The sequence below is a fragment of the Protopterus annectens genome, chromosome 5.part1 (assembly GCF_019279795.1).
Source record: "Protopterus annectens isolate FY-2018-M chromosome 5.part1, PAN1.0, whole genome shotgun sequence".
In the NCBI taxonomy this organism is placed as follows: Eukaryota; Metazoa; Chordata; order Ceratodontiformes; family Protopteridae; genus Protopterus; species Protopterus annectens.
The window spans coordinates 748,274,171-748,294,076 of NC_056736.1; the positions used below are offsets into that span (position 1 = coordinate 748,274,171).

At 40.8% G+C, this 19,906-nt stretch overlaps 1 protein-coding gene across 1 annotated transcript in view; it reads right to left on the minus strand.

Annotated features, from left to right (window-relative positions):
- C2CD3 (C2 domain containing 3 centriole elongation regulator) overlaps nt 1-19,906 on the minus strand; it is a 2,415,762-nt gene that overhangs the window by 2,280,383 nt on the left and 115,473 nt on the right. The window lies entirely within an intron of this gene.

A 19,906-nucleotide genomic window follows, 5' to 3' on the forward strand; every position in this document is an offset into this window, starting at 1 on the left:
ATCCTGGCCCTTTTTCTCATTCCAGACACAAAACCGTTTCCATTTTGCGGAGTAAGCTTTTCTAGTTGACGGCCTTCTGGCCTCCAAAATGATATCCTGCACCTCCTTGGAGAGTAGGGTCTGCTGTGATGCTAAGGAATCTTCCATGCAGCTAGATTGAGTGTTTTAGCTGGCTGTGAAGAGTTTTGAAGCTGTGCTGAGTCAGGAGAAGAGGCATTAGAGGCAGGGTCCATGGTGGGGAATGCGTCAGGCTCCTCAGGAGTGGGTACCAGTGTTGCCTTGGCCAGTCTGGAGCAATGAGAATCATCTTTGGTCTGTCTGCTCTGGTTTTCAATAGAACTTTGGGCAGCAGAGGAAGAGGTGGGAAGGCATAAACTGTCATTGTTGTCCAACTGAAAGAGAGAGCGTCCACTCTCCAGGCCTTTGGATGGAAAATCCTTGAGCAGAATTTTGTCAATTGGTGATTTTTGTGGGAGGCAAAGAGATCTATGTCTGGCCTTCCCCATGCTTGGATTATCTCTGTAAAAACTTTTGGATGCAACTTCCATTCATGTGGATCTGTCATATTTCTGCTTAGATTGTCTGCCAGCATGTTTTCCTTGCCTGGCAAGTACTGTGCTTGTAGTTTGATTTGTAAGTCCATGGCCATGTTCCAAAGTGACATGGCCAGTCTGCATAGGGGGTATGAATGTGTTCCTCCCTGTTTGTTTATGTACCACATAACTGTGGTGTTGTCCGTTCTTATTAATAGTTGACCTGGTTTCAGAAGGTCTTTGAAAGCTATAATAGCATTTATTACTGCTAGCATTTCCTTTTGATTGATGTGAAGGTGCTTTTCTTTTTGGGACCATTTGCCCTGAATGCACCGATCTGTCATGTGCGCCCCCCAGACGTAGTCATAGGCGTCTGTAGTGATGACTTGATTTGCTTGAGGCTTGCTGAATGGAAGACCTGTGTTTGTTTGGCATGCTTGAGTCCACATAAATTCCTTTTGAAGACATGGAATTAGTGGTATTATTGTTTCCAAACTGTGGCTGTGTTGAGACCATAGGTTTTTCAGGTACCATTGAAGTTTCCTCATATGCAGCTTTGCACATGGAATTAGTAAGATGCAAGATGCCATGAATCCCAGAGCCTGCAGGATTTTCCTTGCAGTCAGCCTGGTGCAATTTGCTAGTGCTCTGAAGTATTGAGTTAGTTGCTCCTGCTTCTCTGGCGTGAGGTAGGCCATCTGGGTGTTTGTGTCCAAGTTGGCACCCAGGAAAATTGTTTTCCGAGAGGGTATTAGTCTTGATTTCTTTTTGTTGACTGTGTATCCCAGAGAGTTCAACAACATTATTACATGAACCAGATGTTTCAGAGGTATGTGCTTGCTGTCCACTTGGATCAGGCAGTCGTCCAAATAGGCGTAAATTTGTATCCCTTGAAGTCTGCAGTAGGCAATTACTGATGCCAGGCATTTCGTGAATACTCTAGGCGCAGTAGATAAGCCAAAGGGCAATGCAGAGAATTGATAATGGGTTGAATCTGCAAGAAATCTGAGGTATCTTCTGCAATTTTGTCTGATTGGGACATGCAGGTATGCCTCCTTGAGGTCCAATGTTACCAGCCAAGACTCCTTGCCCAGCATGGGAAGAAGCTGCTGTAGAGTGAGCATCTTGAATTTTGGTACGAGTAGAAATGTGTTTAGGATGGATAGGTCCAAAATAGGTCTCCAATCTTTTTCTTCCTTGGTACCAGGAATAGTCTGGAATAAAAACCTTGACCTTGTTCGTGCGTAGGTACCTCCTGAATAGCTTTCATAGGTTCATAGGTTCATAGGTTTATACTAGGCTATCTGCCCTAAGGCATTTATAAGCCTAGCCCAAATTTTTGTGGCTTACGCCACCCCTTATATGAAAAAATACTGTGCCCATTAGTTTGTTGTGCCTCTGTCCAGCAGTGACACAGAGATGATTCCCGGGAAAAACCTACGATCTCCCATCCAATAATCATAGATTCATGTCTATGAGATCTGTAATTTGCCTTTGTGCCTCTGCCCTTTGATTGTGTGGCAGGTTTGGCATGCCTCTCATTTTTGGAAGGGTGTGAAAATGGAATCTGTAGCCTCTGTTTATAATGTCCAGGATCCATTTGTCTTTTGTGACAATATGCCAATTTTTTGAAAATAATGCCAGTTTTCCTCCTAAGGGTGCTGCCATTTGAGTCTTGCTTGACATGCAAAGGGGAAAGTCATTGGGCTTGCTTTCTGAATGGTTGCGAGTTATCCTCACCACTTCTTTGTGTAGGAGCTTGCTATTGTCTGCCTCTAAACGATCCTTGGGATTGTCCTCTGCCCCTTGGGCGCCCGTATCTGCCTCTTTGGGGTCTGTCTGTGGCTGGAAAAGACCAATTTTTGGAAGGCCAATTTCTACTGAAACGTGGGGGTTGTACCTGTAGAAAATCTTTCACAGTTTGGATTGATTTCGCCTTTTCCTCCATTTTCCTTAATACCTCCTCAGCATTAGCACCAAATAATACATCCTTTTGTAGAGGGGCATCTAGTAATTTTGCTTTGACATGATCTGGCAAGGTTTGTTCCTTGAGCCAGGCATGTCTACGTATGACTGATCCTGTAACAGCAGCTCTACATGAGGCCTCTAAAGCATCAAAACCACATTGTAAGGTATGTTTACCCACTTGTTCTGCACTATGCATCAAATCCTAAAACTCCTTCAAGTCTGGTTGTTCAGGTTGTGACATTTTACTTTTCAATTGTGATAACAAAAACTGTTGATATTTTAGCATATGGAACTGACAGCTTAAGGCCCTCATGGTTAAGGTAGCCGAGGTATATACCTTTTCTCCCCACCTTTCTAAGGATCTGGAATCTCTCTCGGAAGGTAATGGGTTTTTAGCAGTGGAGGCCTTGATTCCCTTGGGGCCCTGTGAGATGGTTTCTGGGTCAGCCGCATGGTTTTTGTATAGAAATTGGTGCGAGTCAGGAACCCTGTAGTACCTGTCAGGCTTGACTGGGGCTGGAGGTAGAGAATCCAGGTTAAGGCAGGCCTCCGAGTAAACATCATCTAGGATGTCCAAGACAGGAGGTATAGCCAGAGGCCTGTGCTGAGGTAGCAAGAGAAATTCCCTAAGCCTTTTCTTGGAATCTGAATAATCTTGGCCTTCCCAGTGGAAGTGTTCCCTTAAGGTATGCAAAGTTTCCCCAAAAGAGTAATCCTCTGGGGGGATACAGAAGGAATGGACTCCTCTGCATCAGAGTCTTCAAAAGGGGAGTAAGAATGTTCCTGATCATCAGAGTGCACTGAAATAATGGAGCCCTGATCAGAGGAGGGGGATTCTTCCTCCACTCTGGGCCTTTTGTCCGGTGGAGGTTGAGAACCCCTGATAAGAGTAATTAAACCCTCAGCCATTTTAAGCATCTGTTTTTTAGGCATGGGGCCTGGAGATGGGCCCTGTGTAGTTTGTCTCTTAGAATGCATGGCTGCTTTAGACTTAGTGAAAGCCTTGATGGAAAAAGAAGAGGAAGGTCTGAAGACACCTTGAGAGGGGGTAGACCTGTCCACATTTTGAGATTCAACGCCAAGAGTGGCTTCGGTATCTGTAGTCGGGGTGTGGGCCGAGGAGCCTGCGACCTCGGGCACAGGAGACACCGCCAATGAAGTGTCATCGGTAGTCAGGGGCTGTGTAGGCGCCTCGCTGAGAACCGGACCACGTGTAGTCGGCTTTGGCGTGGTGTCGGTAGAGGCCACGGACCTCGTGTGTCGGTCCTTATTTTTGCGCTTTTTAGACAAAACTGGAGTCGGACTATCCAACGACATAATATAGTTAAATGTTTTGCCAAAATAATGCTGGGCGAACTCCGCCCGACACTTAATGGTGCGTTTGTTGAATGTAGCACAAAAGCAACAGACCGAGACATCGTGGTCTGGGCCTAAACAAGGAATACAGAGGGAATGGAAATCCTTATGCGGTATTTGCTTCCCACATGAAATACAATTATTAACTTTGTCTGACATCGGTCTGAGGCAAGAAAAGTTTCCCCAATGGGGTACTTAGTTTTCAAGAAGACTTCGGTTTCAAAATTTTCGTAATTTCAGGAGCTGGCCGACCAGCACTTGCGAACTGCTTCTGCTTCGGGCACCGCGCGGCAAGAAAGACTGAAGAAAATGGCGTTGGCTGGTTCCTTTATACCCCTGTCACACTGACGTCAGGGAAGAAGCAACGACAACCGACACCGGACCTGGACTTTGGAATTCGGCCGACCAAGGACCCGCCTGACGGCAGGAGAACCCATCTGTTATGACTGCAGCTGTATGCACGATGAACATCATGCTTTGAAATAACTGTACTTTGCAAAATAACTGCACTGTAATACTGCACACACTTGCAAACACTTTGCACATTTCTGATACTTTGAATAGCTTTAGTTAATGCAAAAAAATAGCACATAGTGAAAAAATATAGTCGTTTTCCCTTTTTTGTACATTTTATGCGGTTCAGATACTGTTTCAAATGTTTTCGTAATTTTGAATGTTTTAATTAATATGGTGTAGTTTTGAACATTTCATTTGATAATAAATTTGTTTTGAGCATTCTAAGTATTTCATTTTATATTAGTAGCAAAAGAAATCATTTAAACGAGTTTTAGTACTTGGAATTTGTTTCTGACCTGTTTTGTGAGTCGTTTGAGCAATATGAATGATCCATTCCTGTATATTCCTCCAATATTATACCATGATCCCCCCAAAACGTGCACGCTGATTGGCCAGCGTGCCCGTTGTAAATCGAGTTATACTAATGGAAAAAGGTCCGGTCCCCCGGACTTTTTTCCATTAGTATAACTCTACTGTCTCGCTATGTTAAACCCATTTAACATAGCGAGACAGTGTTTAAAAAAAAGCAACGGAGAAAGCAAGATCTCCGTTGCTTTTTTTTAGTGTCTCGCTATGTTAAATGAGTTTAACATAGCGAGACAGTTTTAAAATAAGCAACGGAGATGTCCGTTGCTTATTTTAAAACTGTCTCGCTATGTTAAACTCATTTAACATAGCGAGACACTAAAAAAAAAGCAACGGAGATCTTGCTTTCTCCGTTGCTTTGCTCAACTCTGATGTACTGCAGGCGCCGCAGTACATCAGAACTGCCGCGGATGCCAGACATCTGCGGAAGGGCAGTAAACAGGCATTATACTATGCCATTATTTAAGAAAAGTAATAGTTTATTTTCTTAAATAATGTCATGGTATAATAGCAATAACCCATGCCTGGGTGTGGATAATGCTAAATTTACCCACGGTTGGCTTTGTTTGGTCCCTCGGGCTTCGCCCTCGGGACCAAACCACGCCAACCGTGGGTAAATTTAGCATTATCCACACCCAGGCGTGGGTTATTGCTATATTAACCTCATGGCTGTGATTCTGGATCCCACTCTGGCACCATGTCATTATTCTTATTTGCATAAAGAAGCCTTTGAGGCACAGGTGCTCATTTAAGTATTTTATTATGTACAAACACATCAGGGTGGGTAGCAAGAACAATAAACTTAAATGCTATCTAGCTGACTGACTAGTAACATTGCATGCTTATACTTTGGCTGCCAACTCAAAATGGCACTCACATCTTGCACGTGTTCAGTGGATATACACATGTGCTTGCTGACTGCGAGGCTTCTTAAAATTGCACACACATACTGATCTACAGGTCCTGTCTGGCTCATTTATGTATCACATACTGTGACATCATCTGGCCTGATCAGAAGTGGCCCTGGCTGCCATATGCCCGTGAATTATTAAATATGGTGACATTGTCTGGCCTGACCAGAGGTGGCCCTACTTGCCATATCCCCCTCAATTGTCACATACTGTGACATTTTCTGTCCTGAACAGAGGTGGTCCTGGCTGCCATATGCCCCTGAATGCTTTAACAGCGAGATTCACAGCCATCTCTTCCTTTATGCATAAGTGTTTTCTCATAATTGGCTTGTATGAAGTACCTTAGACTCTAAGATTCCCTGCACTGGCTGCCAAGTGGTGTCCAAGGAGTCTACGTCAGAAAGTACAATTGTGTACCTACCATAAATGTAGATGTTAGAGTGTATTCACTGTTGCAGTCATTACACTTGGGTTATCCTGCTGGCAGGTGACCCACAGTCGGCCCGAGTTCCAAAGTCTTGGTCCAGCATCGGTTGCTGTCGCCTCTTCCCTGACGTCAGTGTGCCAGGGGTATAAAAGTTGCAACCAACGCCATTTTCTTCAGTTTTTCTTGCCCCAGATGTCAGGTGCCCCCAGATAGGAAGGCTGGAAAGATAAAAATATGCCAAAAAACATGCATATATTACAATAAACATTTTCTTCATCTACAAGCAAATACACCACATATGTTGCATAGAGTTGAGAAGTACAGAAAAGTCCTAGCAATAAAAATGGGGATGGTGGGTGGGTAACCTGGACTGCAACAGTGAATACACTCGAACATCTACATTTATGGCAGGTACACAACTGTACTATGTTCACCGTGTTTCACTGTTGCAGTCATTACACTTGGGTAGAATCCCAAAGCTGAGGTTGGGTGGCTGGGTCTAAACAGGATTTGGAGAGGCTACCAGGCCCTGCAGAACTGCAGTGGCAAAGCCTGCTCTGGATTTAGAGTAGAGAGGAAAGTGGTAGTGCTTGTTGAAAGTGTGCACTGAGCTCCAGGTTGCAGTTTCTAAAATGTCTTTGGTTGGTACTCCTCTGAGAAAAGCTGCTGCTCTTGTAGAATGAGGCCTAATGCCGTTAGGCACTGATTTGCCATGCTGTGCATAACAGAAGCGGATGCAGTGGCCTATCCATTTTGAAATTGTCTGCTTTGTAATAGGCTTTCCTTGTGATCCTGCAAAATAAGCTACAAAAGTTGCTCAGTTTTTCTGAAAGCTTTTGTTTTGTCCAGGTAAAATCATAGCTGTCTGTGTATATCCAAAGAGTGTAAAAGTTTCTCGCCTTTATTTTGTGGATTTGGGTAGAAAGTAGGCAAATTAATGGTTTGGTTCAAGGCCACACTGGAGACCACTTTTGGCATGAATGTTGGGTTTGTCCTAAGTGAGAGCCTGTCCTGATGAAAAATGATGAAAGTTTCCACAGCCATTAATGCCTGTAACTCTGAGACTCTTCTTGCTGAAGTTATTGCTAGAAGCAGAGCAGTTTTCCATGATAAGAATTTTAGATCAGCTGTGCTGGCTGGCTCAAATGGAGGCAGTGTGAGTTTTTCTAGAACAAAATTGAGATCCCAAGTTGGTACTGGTGCTCTCCTTGGGGTCTTAAATTTTTTGCCCCTCTGAGGTACTGTCGTAGTAGAGGATGTGAAAAAATAGGAGGCTCCGTATTGTAATGAGCTGAAATGGCAGAGGCATGTATTTTAATTGACGAGAAAGATAGGCCTTTGTCCAGCATCTCAGTTAGGTATTGTAAAATCTGAGGTATATTAGGGACCAGTGGTTCGAGGCCTTGTGCCTGGTTCCAAGCACAGAATCTCTTCCATTTTTCTGCATAAGATTTCCTAGTGCTGGGCCTTCTGGCTTCTAAAATGACATCCATAACAGCTTTAGAGAGAGGTGCAGTCTGAGTGGCTACATTATCTGCCATGCTGCCAGATTTAAGGTTCTGAGTTGACTGTGCAGAATCTGATTGTTTTGTTGTGTCAGAAGATGAGGTATTTGAGGTAGAGGCCAAGCTGGGCCTTGAGACAAGCTCCTAAAGAGTGGGTACCAGTGCTGGCGTAACCAGTCTGGGGCAATCAGGATCAATTTTGGCCTCTCTTGTCTGACTTTTAGGAGTACCTTGGTAAGGAGAGGCATCGGAGGGAAGGCATAGACTGTCAGGCCTTCCCAGCTGAATGATGGAGCATCCACTTTCCATGCTTGAGAGTGATAAGTTCTTGTGCAGAATTTCTGTATTTGGTAATTGTGAGGGGAGGCAAAAAGATCTATGTCTGGGCGTCCCCATTTCCTCATTATCATGCTGAACATCTGTGGATTTAGTTTCCATTCGTGAGGATCCATGAGATTTCTGCTTAGTTCATCTGCCAGTGTATTTTTTGTTCCTGGCAGGAATTGAGCCTGCAGATGTACTTGATAAGTCAGTGCTGTGTTCCACAAAGTCATGGCTTGCCTGCATAGGGGGTAGGAATGTGTGCCCCCTTGCTTGTTTATGTACCACATAACTGTGGTATTGTCCGTCTTTATTAATAGTTGTCCTGGATGTAGTAGCTCCTTGAAAGCTGTCAGGGCATTCTGTACAGCTAGCATCTCTTTTTGATTGATGTGAAGATGAATTTGCTCCTTGGGCCACATGCCCTGAATGCATTTTCCTTCCATATGTGCCCCCCAGGCATAATCCGATACATCCGTTGTTATTGTCTGAGTGGCTGTAGGTAAAGTGAAAGGCTGTCCCTTGTTGTGGTGACAAGCCTGGGCCCACCATCGAAACTCCTGTTGTAGGCAGGGAATTAAAGTAATGATTGTCTCCAGGCTGTGACAATGCTGAGTCCAAACACTTTTTAGATACCACTGTAGTTTCCTCATATGCAGTTTTGCATATGGAATTAGTAGAATGCAGGATGCCAAGAAGCCCAAGGCCTGCAGAATTTTTCTTGCAGGGAGCTGGGTTTTTGTTGCCATCATTTGAAAGTAACGAGTCATTTGCCTTTATTTGTCTGGCATGAGATAAGCCATCTGGTCAGTTGTATTTAAGCTTGCACCCAGGAATATTATCTCTTGTGAGGGCACTAGTTTTGATTTCTTTTCGTTTGCTGTGTACCCTAGGCAAATTAGCAATCTTTTTACAAACGCCATATGATTTAGAAGAATGTCCCTGCTCTCTGCTTGAATAAGGCAGTCGTCCAAGTAGGGATATATCTGAATTCCTTTTTGTCTGCAAAATGCAATTACTGGTGCCAGGCATTTCGTGAAGACTCTGGGCGCAGTAGATAAGTCAAAGGGCAGTGCAGAGAATTGGTAATGCATTGAGCCTGCTATGAATCTGAGGTATCTTCTGCAAGACTGTCCGATTGGAACATGCAGGTATGCCTCCTTGAGGTCCAAAGTAACTAGCCAAGTCTTCTTGCCCAGCATGGGCAGAAGTTGATGAAGTGTTAACATTTTGAATTTTGGAACATCCAGGAAAGTGTTTAGGATTGACAGGTCCAGTATTGGTCTCCAGGCTTTGTCCTTTCTTGATACTAAGAAAAGTCTTGAGTAAAATCCTTGTCCCTGTTCTTGTTATGGAACTTTTTGAATAGCTCCCATGTCCATGAGAGCAGCAATCTGTTTTTGTGCTTCTGCCCATTGGTTTTGTGGCAGGTCTAGCATACCTTTTGGTTTTTGAAGCGTGTGGAAGTGGAACCTGAAACCCTGAGAAACAATATTCAGCACCCATTGGTCCTGGGTGATCATGTGCCAATTTTCTGAGAAAAGTGCTAGCTTTCCCCCTAGGGAAGCTGTTAAAAGGTAAGTGCTTGGCATTTGCAGAGGGAAGTCATTGGGACTGTTTCCTATAAGGTTGTGATTTGTCTTCCCCTCCTTTGGGGGCTGAAGCACCCCAATGTTTAGGTCAGTAGGAGCCTTGGGGCTGAGATCTGCCTCTTGGGCGTCTGTATCTGCCTCTTTGTGGCCTGTCCGACACTGGAAAGGACCAATTTGTTTGAAGCCAGTTTCTGCTAAATCTAGGTGGTTGAACCTGTAAGAAATCTTTCACTGTCTGCATTGACTGCTTTATCCTCCATTTTCTTTAACACCTCTTCTGCCTTAACACCAAACAAAGTATCATGCTGTAATGGAGCATCCAATAGTTTTACTTTAACATGGTCAGGTAAATTTTGTTCTTTCAACCAAGCATGCCTACGAATAACACAGCCTGTCACTGCGGCTCTACAAGAAGCCTCCAAAGAATCAAAACCACATAGAGTATGCTTTCCCACTTGTTCAACTGCATGCAATAAATCCTGCATTTCCTTACTGTCAGGACCTTCTGTATTTGAAACCATTTTCTGTTTTAACAATGACATGAGGTACTGCTGGTATTTAAGCATGTGAAACGGACAGTTAAAAGCTCTTACAGCTAAAGTTGCAGAAGTGTAAACCTTTTTCCCCCATCTGTCCAGAGCTCTGGAATCCCTATCGGAGGGGGCAAGATTTTTAGCAGTGGAAGCCTTAACCCCTTTTGGGCCCTGAGAAATTGTTTCTGGGTCTGCAGCAGGGTTTTTTGTAAAGAAATTTATGAGAGTCAGGGACTCTGTAGTACCTGTCTGGTTTGACTGGTGCAGGGGGTAAAGAATCAGGAGACAGACTGGATTCAGAAAAAATATCATCAACAACATCAAGCACTGGGGGGATAGCCAAGGGCCTGTGCTGGGGCAATAACAGGAAGTCTTTGAGCCTTTTCTTGGATTAACAAAGAAAATAGTAAACGCTGCTACCCAAAGGTCCTCTTCGTAAAAATGAAGAAAAAACAAGATGAGTAAAAACCGGAGACGGACCACCACGACGTAATAAAATAAATACCAAGTTTATTAAAAAAGATGAGCGCTTTCGCGTACTCCCAGGGTACGCTTCTTCAGATCTATTTTAGTTACTAAAACTCTAGCTTTTTATACATTTAAGTTCATTAAAAACATTCAACATCAATCAATCAATTAATTAAATCATCATTACATAATTAAACGTGCATCTTGATAATTTAAGGCAAAACATATTGAATATCAAATGTAGCTTCAGTTCAAACCCACAATTCAGCCTTCAAATTACTGTATGTAAAAATGTTCTTGTTGCAGCCATATGGCTTAATATATAAGAATGTAGTGTATCAAAATGAAAATAAATATACAATGAAATAAAATAAAATAAACATTAAATATGAAATATATGAAATATACTCTAAAAAATGAGAATATACAATTTGAAGTGCAGTGAATATAACTAAATAGAAAAATCTTTCTTATTTAAACTTCTGTGCTTCAAGCAAAGGTTTTATGCTGATGAACTGATTAAGGCCAGGGTCTTGATGTGCTCTTAATTTTAAAATCCATTTTAATTCGATGGTTTCTAAATTATTGATGTTATTACCCCTTCTCTTAGTAAGGGGTACTATTTGAAGTATCCTGAATTTAAAATTATGACCTTTATGAGACAGAGTGTTTGGCTAGGGCATTTCTCTGATCTGATTTCTTGGTGTCATAAGTAAGATTGTATATCCTATCTTTCAGTCTCCTAGTGGTCATGCCTATATAAAATGCATGACATTGCCCACAATTTGCTAACTATATAAGGTTCGTATCATTGCACGAAGCAAAAAACCTGGGTTCAAATTTATAATTCAGAATAGGATGTATAAAAATCTGTTCTTTTGAAATCATATTGCACATGTTACATTTGCCACATGCAAAAGCACCATACTTCTTAAATTATCTGAAATGCCTAACTTCTGGATAATTATGTTCAGTACAAAGTAACCTTTTTAAATTCTTACTGTTTCTGTAAGTAAAACTCGGTCTAGTTCCTACTACCTTCTTTATATCCGTGTCAATTGTAAGTACATGCCAATTATCAGATATAATCTTGATGATAGCTTTGTTGTCATTAGTAAATCTGGTAATAAAGGTCACCTTAGGTTCTTTTTAACTCTGTCTGATCTTTTATGATACCTAAAGTTCCATTGGTTAACCTCTGACTTACCATTAAGTATTAAATTCTTGGTCCCTCTGACTATCTTATGGTTATAGCCCCTTTCTAAAAATAATCCTTCTAATAAATCTGCTTATTCTTTTAGTGTCAATGGATCTTGACAGAGTCTAGTAAGTCTTATAAACTGACTCTTAACAATGTTATGAAATGTAAATCTCGGATGCATGCTATTGAAATGAAGTAAGGTATTCTTCCAACATGATTTTCTATATAAAGATGTACTTAAATGACCCAAAAATGTCTTTTTTGATGGTAATATCTAGAAAATCAATGATGTCTCTGGAAAATTCCATAGTGAATCTAAAAAACTTAGTACTAGATTCTAAATACTGAATAAATTCAGTTAAATCATTTAGAGTCCCATTCCAAACAAGTAATATATCATCTACAAACCTTTTATATAATAATATCTTTGTATAATATGTGCTGTTGAAAAGAAATTATTTTTCCCAATGATATACAACCAAATTAGCATATGTATTTGCACATGGGATCCCCATGGCTACCCCCCATTTCTGCAAATACAGTCTGTTGTTAAATGTAAATATATTGTTAGATAGAACCATATCTAACAGAGCACTAAGTAATATTTGTTCATCAGTAGTAAAATCTGTATTACCATTTAATATTTCCCTGATCGCTTCTAGGCCATAATTGTTTGGGATGGAGGTGAATAAATTCTTAACATCCAATGTAACTAACGAACAGGCTTCAGGTAAACCATTACTAAACGATGAATTCAATGCATCAAGACGTTGATATGTGTCCCTTAATATAGAGGGTATGTTCTGAATCAGTGGACTCAATTTCTTTTCTAAGAATAAAGAAATTGTTTCTGTTACCCATCCGTTGCCTACTACTATCGGTCACTTTGGCAACGTAAAGATATTTTTGTGTACTTTGGGTACACCCTTAATATAAGGTACACATGGATGTTCTACTAAAAAATACAGATATAGTTCATGGTCAATTTGTCTACACATAAGAAAATCATAGAGATCATTATATATCTCTTTTATTACTTCATCTAATTTCTCATAATTAATTTCCATGCAAGTCTCAGCATCTTCTAGCATTTCAAGCATTGTATCATTGTAGTCTTTAGTATTCAACAGCACAATCCCCCCTCCCTTATCTGCAGGCTTTATTGTCAGTTCAACGTTGTTGCTTAAAGCATGTATAGAATTCCATTCATCTTTACTTATATTATGAAAAGTGGATTTATGTTCACACCCTAAGAAGTAAGTATAAAAATCATTTTCACACATTTTCAAGAAACAATGTATATTAGTACGTAATACAGGTATAAAATTGCTCTTTCTTTTAAAAACAAAACCAGTGTTCTCTTTATGATTATCTTGTTCACCTGTGGAAAAGAGTAATTTCAAGGATAAAGAGCGTCCAAACAGTCTCAAGTCCATTAATATTTCGCTCAAATTACTGGTTTGGGATGGAATATAGGTTAACCCTTTATTTAAAAGTAAAGAATCAGTAAGTGAAAGTTCAAACCTGGAAAAATTAAAGACCAAGTCTTTCATCCGTCTTCTTCGTTCAAAATTCTCGCCTGAATATTTCCTCTTCCTGCGGCCACGACTGCTAGACCTGCTTCTCGAAGTCATCCGCAATTGGACGGGAAATGGCAAAAAAAAGTTCCATGTTGCCATTACAAGTCTTCGGTTTGGCTCCAATATCGTTAGTTCTCTGTCTCAACGCCAGTGCTTGTTGGTTAGGTGGAGGCGTGCCCATCCTCGTACTGGCTACTGAGTCTGCGGTGTCTAGCTGTGATGTAATCACATGTTCCGTGGCATTCACTGCTGTTGTAGCACTTAAAAGGGGAATCGGCGTGTTCTATAGATAGCTCAGTGTGCTCAATAGCGGATGAGTTTTGATTATGTAACATAAATTTTTTTCTATTATTATTCCTCGGCCATACAAAGACCTGACCCATGGCAAAGTCTTGATGATCTCGCTGAAGTTTACGATGTTTGATCTGTTGTAACTTGTCACTGTAAGCAGTGACTTGGCAATATAAATTCTCAAGCTTTCTCTCATATATTGCCCCTTTAAATCTGTCCCGTAGATCTTTATTCAAAGCCTCTACTTTCGAATTTAATTCTCTCTCAATTGGTGAAAATAGTCAATCAACAGTTTTATGTAGTTATTACTAAGTTCAATATTCAATTTCTGCATCTTTTTAATAGTTCTGGGTGGCTCTCACCATAGGAAGGCATGCATAACACCCTCATGCCACAGGGAATCACATTAAAGTGTAAGCATGCTTCCATGTGGCGTCTCTGCCAAGCAAGTCTCAGTCATTTATATAAATTGTTTTCCAGGTCTCTATAAGTGGCATTAAATTCATTCATATTGTCTTTATTACCTGTGTTCAAAGTTACTATGGGTTGTTCCAATTCCAAATTAAGTAAAGAGTTATTATGCTGTTCGATCAGATTATTCCATCTCCAGTTTAGGTCTTTTCCTTCTGGGTTGTAATCAAGTTCAATAGCTATATCATCCATCGTGTGGTAGCTGCATTAACAGAAATAAGTCAATAACAAAGAAAATAGTACACACTGCTACCCAAAGGTCCTCTTCGTAAAAATGAAGAAACAAGATGAGTAAAAACCGGAGACGGACCACCACGATGTAATAAAATAAATACCAAGTTTATTAAAGCTTCTTCAGATCTATTTTAGTTACTAAAACTCTAGCTTTTTATACATTTAAGTTCATTAAAAACATTCAACATCAATCAATTAATTAAATCATCATTGCATAATTAAACGTGTATCTTGATAATTTAAGGCAAAACATATTGAATATCAAATGTAGCTTCAGTTCAAATCCACAATTCAGCCTTCAAATTACTGTATGTAAAAATGTTCTAGTTGCAGCCATATGGCTTAATATATAAGAATGTAGTGTATCAAAATGAAAATAAATATACAATGAAATAAAATAAAATAAATAAAGTAATTAGCAGTGGAAGCCTTAACCCCTTTTGGGTCCTGAGAAATTGTTTCTGGGTCTGCAGCAGGGTTTTTTGTAAAGAAATTTATGAGAGTCAGGGACTCTGTAGTACCTGTCTGGTTTGACTGGTGCAGGGGGTAAAGAATCAGGAGACAGACTGGATTCAGAAAAAACATTACAAACAACAAGCACAGGGGGATAGCCAAGGGCCTGTGCTGGGGCAATAACAGAAAATCTTTGAGCCTTTTCTTGGATTCTGAATAATCCTGGCTCTCCCAATGGAAATGCTCTCTCATGGTGTGCAGGGTTTCCCCAAAAGAATAATCCTCAGGCGCAGAGGCAGAAGGTATGGACTCTTCTGCATCAGAGTCCTCATAAGGAGGGAGAGAGTATCCCTGATCAGAAGAGGAGTCAGAGGAAATAGAAACCTGGTCAGAGGAATCATAATCAGCGTCTTGCCTAGGCCTTTTGTCAGGAGGGGGATGGGAACCCCTGATTAAAGTAATTAGGTCTTCGGCCATTTTAAGCATCTGTTTCTTAGGCATGGATGACTGTTCTGGAGAATACTGTACTTGTTTCCTGGTCTTTAATGGTGTTTTTTAATTTTGCCTTTGCTGCTGAAGAGGGCTTAATTGTAAGCTGTGAAGGTCTGAAAACATCCTCAGAAGCAGATGCCTGCTCAGCGGCTCCGGACCCATCTGAGGGAACAGTTTCCATAGGCCCAATACCTTGAGTTTCCACAAGCCTCGCCTGTGGCTCTGAGGTAGCGGGTGTCAAGGGCTGCGAAAGCACCTCACTGAGAACCAGCAACTGGCCTAGAAGAGGCTTCGTTGTCAGTTTTGGACCTCGGATGCCTGTCCTTTTCTTTATCTTTGCGTTTTTTATAGATTCCGGTCGTCGATTGTTCCAGCGGCATTATGTAATTAAATCTTCGCCAAAATAATGCAAAGCAAAATTGAATCTAGCACAACAAGGAATACAGTAAGAATGAAAGTCCTTATGAGGTATTTGCTTCCCACAAGAAATACAATTATTAACTTTTACTGACATCGGTCTGGAGCAAGAAACTTTATTGAAGACTTCAGTTCTGAAACTCAATTTTGAAAAATCTCAGGAATCGGCCGACCGGCACTTGCGAACTGCTTTTGCTTCGGGCACAGCGCGGCAAGAAAGACTGAAGAAAATGGTGTTGGTTGCAACTGTTATACCCCTGGCGCACTGACGTCAGGGAAGAGGCGACAGCAACCGACGCCGGACCAAGACTTTGGAACTCGGGCTGACTGCGGGTCACCTGCCAGCAGGATAACCCAAGTATAATGACTGCAACAGTGAAACACGAACATCACAATACTCTTGACAGAAGCTTTAAGAGAACACCTTTGTTCGGGTAGAGGTTGTCTAGCTGCTGTGCAATTTCCTTCTTTATCCAAGGAAGTAAGGGTACACTGGTGTGGAGGGACTGCAAATGATGGCATCACCTCTTTATGAGATACCCTTATAGTTTTTGCATGTGAAGCCTAGATAAGAGAACCACCAATATGCAAGATGTCATGCATCCAAACAGTCCGAGGAACTCCATGACTGAGACACTGTGAAGGTTGGGCACACTGCTGAGACAGACCGAGACACAGAGAGAAAAGAATCTTGTCTGGAGTAGGAATACCTTTGGCTTGTCACACCAAGTCCAGGATAGCCCCCTAGGAATGTAAGCCATCTTGCTTAGGTAAACTGTGACTTGTTCAGAGACAGTTCTAGTCTCTGGAAGCATGTGATAGTTAATTTCTAGAGCCCTCTGAATCTCAGAAAGGGAAGAAGCCTGCATGAAACAAACAGTTTTCCGGGTATGGGCATATGTGGAGACCCTTTGTCCTGCAAAAGGCAAATTAGAGGAGCCAGGGAATTTGTAAAGACCCTTGGTGCATTAGATAAGCCAAAAGGCACAGATGTTTCTGAAAATGGTCACCCCCTGCCTTGAATCTTAGGAACTGTCTGCCCCGCTGTATTAAGAGAATACGTAGGTAGCCATTCTTCAGATCTAGGGTCACCATTAGGGTTCCTGGTAAAATTTAGGCTAAGTTTATTGTATGGTAAGGATTTGGGGACCAGCACGCACCTGTTGAGCTTCAGTATGTCCATTATGAATTTCCAAGATCCTTCTTTTCTTGGGATCAGGAAGAGTCATAAGTAAAATCCCATTCCTCTGTCTCTTTCTGATATCAGTTGTATAGTACCTTGTGGCAGGAGACAGTTCAACTGTTGAAGCATCGGGTACACCAGTTTGAGGAATAACTGGAATACCTAGGAATTTTGGTGTCTTTAAGAATGGAAAGCTGTTGCCTAACCTTAAGGCCTGCAAGACATGCCCTTGTGGCTCAGCCCAGGTTTATATTTACTGACAAAAGGAGCGATACATATAACAATCTAATGTATGACTACAAAACGTGCACACAACACCATACTGACAAAAGGAGCAATACATATAACAATCTAATGTATGACTACAAAACGTGCACACAACACCATACTGACAAAAGGAGAGATATATATAACAATCTAATGTATGACTACAAAACGTGCACACAACACCATACTGACAAAAGGAGAGATACATATAACAATCTAATGTATGACTACAAAACGTGCAGACAACACCATACTGACAAAAGGAGCGATACATATAACAATCTAACGTATGACTACAAAACGTGCACACAACACCATACTGACAAAAGGAGCGATACATATAACAATCTAACGTATGACTACAAAACGTGCACACAACACCATACTGACAAAAGGAGAGATACATATAACAATCTAATGTATGACTACAAAACGTGCACACAACACCATACTGACAAAAGGAGCGATACATATAACAATCTAACGTATGACTACAAAACGTGCACACAACACCATACTGACAAAAGGAGAGATACATATAACAATTTAAAGTATGACTACAAAACGTGCACACAACACCATACTGACAAAAGGAGAGATACATATAACAATTTAAAGTATGACTACAAAATGTACACAACACCATACTGACAAAAGGAGCGATACATATAACAATCTAACGTATGACTACAAAACGTGCACACAACACCATACTGACAAAAGGAGCGATACATATAACAATCTAACGTATGACTACAAAACGTGCACAAGAAGATATAGGGAGACTCATGAAACTGCAGAAAGGAATACGGAGGTGAGAGAGCTGGGAAGGAGATAGAAAAAATAGATTAACAGACCTGAAAGAGAATGTTAGAAATGATAAAGATTGCAAACAGATCTATTATTTCTCATCAAATGGCACAACATCGACGCACTAATGTTGACATACGGAATGTCAACACATTGTGCTCATGCTACGAGGATTATTCCGGAACAGCCAAAACCAACAGCAAGTGTTTTTGTAGGAGCAAAGTCCTACCCCCTGCTAATTATTTACATTAACTCAGAGATCTTACAATTCCTGGGGAAAAAGAACACACACACCCACACACACACCAACACTGAAAGGTACAGTTAAGTAGGGAAGTAGAAGGGTTTCATAGATGCAACAGAGAAGAAAAAATGCAGCAGTGTAAAATGTGAAGTTTGTTATATGTAAATAATAGGACAAAGACACAGTTGGGTCAGAGAGGGAAAGAGGGCGATTGGGAGAAGGAGAGAACGACGGGACAGAAGTGACCATCACATTCCTGTGGCACAATTACTGTTTTTCATGCAGGTCAGAAGAAGCAATGCAAATACAGACCATTCCAACAGCCAACCTGTCTAAGAGAAGATGTTGCACGACAGAGATCAACTGATCATACTTCTGACTTGCAATTATAAATGTGTCACTAAAATCGTGTTAAAAGTCTAAACATAAGCAGAGAAGCCTGACAAGTAAATAATAGTTTATCAACCGAATTAACTATTATTGACAAGTATACGACTGTCTGCCGCAGCGAAGTTTCCTCAAGGCTTGCACATACTTCCATGCAGTTGAAAGAGTATACTGAACATGGGTACACACAAAACAAGCTTCGGCACATTTACAAAATAACTAACTCTAATCTGTAAGCATTAATATCTCCTCAACGCATAGGATCTACATGTGAAAAGAACTCGTCTATCTGCCAATGAAAGTTCTCACGATCATTTCTTTGATCATTTTGACTGGAGTCCATGAAGACGAAAATTAACTTGATTTTTTACAGTGAGAAAAAAAGCAGATATAAACGTTCGAACTTCAACAAAACTTTAATCTCCTTCTTCCGATAGTCCATTTCAAAAAAATTACTAAAACTTGTCCAAAAAGGTGAGATTTTCTATGTATATTTTTATTTTAATCATTCACCTCTTCAGGCAACCAAAATTAAACTCTTCACAACTGCAAATTCCTGTAATGCAGTCCTGCTCTGAAAGTGACCAGTGTGATATTTTTTGAACCTTCTCTTTAAACAGTTTAAAAAAATAGCACAAGAAAGCAGTAAATATTTCAAAGAAGTGTTTAAACAGCAGATTGTGTCAGCAAACTCACATACATAAAACTATTTCAGATTTTAGCAATCTGAAACTGCTTTATTAGCCAAAATTAAATGTGGAATACAGACAGCTGTATTAGAAAAAAACACCCCAACAGAGTTTAAACATCCTCACAGTTGCAACAGAAGCCTAGTACAATCTACACGTCTCACAAGCATAAAGGGAACCATCGGCTCTGTACATCCAAAGCATCACAAGTAAAAGGACACAAACAGAATAAACAATTTGCGTCAGTAGGTAATACTTTTTATGCAGATAAAAAAAGTAAACAGCTCATTTAAGGGAACACTGACCCAAACCACAAACTGCTGCCATCCTACCACGGAATGCTTATAATTAAACTGCATCTGCCCTTACAAAAACACAGACATAGGCACAGGTGTGGAAGCCTGTTTAAAGTGTCAAAAGCAAACTGTGAAATGCACTGCACTGACATACTATTAAAACACAGAAGTCCTGCAAGGCTTTCAGAAATTAAAAACAAAATCTACTCATCCAGCGACAAAGAAATTTCTCGAAAATGTCAGTTAGAGATGAACCAAAAGAACAGCATCCCATCTAAGGTTGGCTCTGCCTGAGGCCTGGGTTATGTCCTGACTGAAAGCAGCTAATCCAGCTTTCAACCCAAGAGCTCTACTGACAACTGCTTGGGAAAATGCACACTAGAAATGACTGCAGC